Below are 1,146 nucleotides of genomic sequence, written 5' to 3'. Positions count from 1 at the left end.
AAAAAAAAAAAATTAATTAATTAAAAATTAAACATGCCTAAATTTCTAGTTTTAGAATACATTTTCATTTCAATTTCAAGTGCTTAAAATATGAGCAAAAGTTGGTGATGGTGATAGTAGTGGTGGTGGTATGCGCGCAGGATGTGTGTGTGTGTGTGTGTGTGTGTATGTATACTTAGAAGACTTGGATTTGCTCTTTCTCTCACTTCTTTCTCGGGCCCCGGAGCCGCTGCTGCCGCCGCCGCCCCCTGCGCCCCCAGCGCCGGCAGGGAGGGAGAGAGGGAGAGGACCAGGTTGAAGCCTTGGCTGCCACTGTGGGGGTTCTGGCTGAGATAAGCAAGTTGGGCCACAGCTGCACCCGCCGCAGCCGCCACGATGCAGAGCATCAAGTGTGTGGTGGTGGGCGACGGAGCAGTGGGCAAGACGTGCCTTCTCATCTGTTATACCACCAATGTCTTCCCTAAGGAGTACATCCTAACGGTGTTCGACAACTACAGTGCCTAAAGCACTGTGGATGGGCGCACTGTCAATCTGAATCTGTGGGACACAGCAGGTCAGGAGCAATATGACCGGCTACGCACCCTGTCCTATCTCCAGATCAATGTATTTGTCATCTGCTTCTCCATTGCCAGACCACCTTCCTAGGAGAATGTGCGGCACAAATGGTATCCAGAAGTATGTCACCACTGCCCTGACGTGCCCATCCTGCTCGTGGGCACCAAGAAGGATGCCGTAAAGGTGGCTGAAGGAGCAGAGTCAGGCGCCCATCACGCCCCAGCAGGGAGTAGCAGATCCATGCCGTTCACTACCTAGAGTGCTCTGCACAGCAGCAGGATGGCGTCAAAGAAGTGTTAGCTGAGGCTGTCCGGGCCGTGCTCCATCCAACGCCACTCAAGCGGGGCCGCTCCGGTTTCCTTTTGTGACTCCCCAACCTTGGAAAGGAACAGATCTTCCCTTCCTGCTGGCCTTGTCCTGGGACTTGTCGTCCGTTTGTTCATCTTCCTGAACCCCTTTTCCCCCTCCCAACTCAACCAGATGCACCTTGGCCCCCTTCTTCTCTCTAGGTCTGATTGGTTCCTCTTTCTCTTTCCAGCCACATGCCCCCCAGGCAGTGTCCGCGCTCTCCTCAGAGAGAAGGGAAAAAGG

The 1,146-nt window shown here is 53.3% G+C and overlaps 1 pseudogene; it reads left to right on the top strand.

Moving 5' to 3' along the window:
* Positions 1-218: 218 nt before the first annotated feature.
* On the top strand, positions 219-923 carry LOC141546775 (rho-related GTP-binding protein RhoG-like; annotated as a pseudogene).
* Positions 924-1,146: the final 223 nt, after the last annotated feature.

Source organism: Sminthopsis crassicaudata, chromosome 6 (assembly GCF_048593235.1).
Source record: "Sminthopsis crassicaudata isolate SCR6 chromosome 6, ASM4859323v1, whole genome shotgun sequence".
NCBI lineage: Eukaryota > Metazoa > Chordata > Mammalia > Dasyuromorphia > Dasyuridae > Sminthopsis > Sminthopsis crassicaudata.
This window is presented reverse-complemented; position numbering and strand designations above follow the sequence as displayed.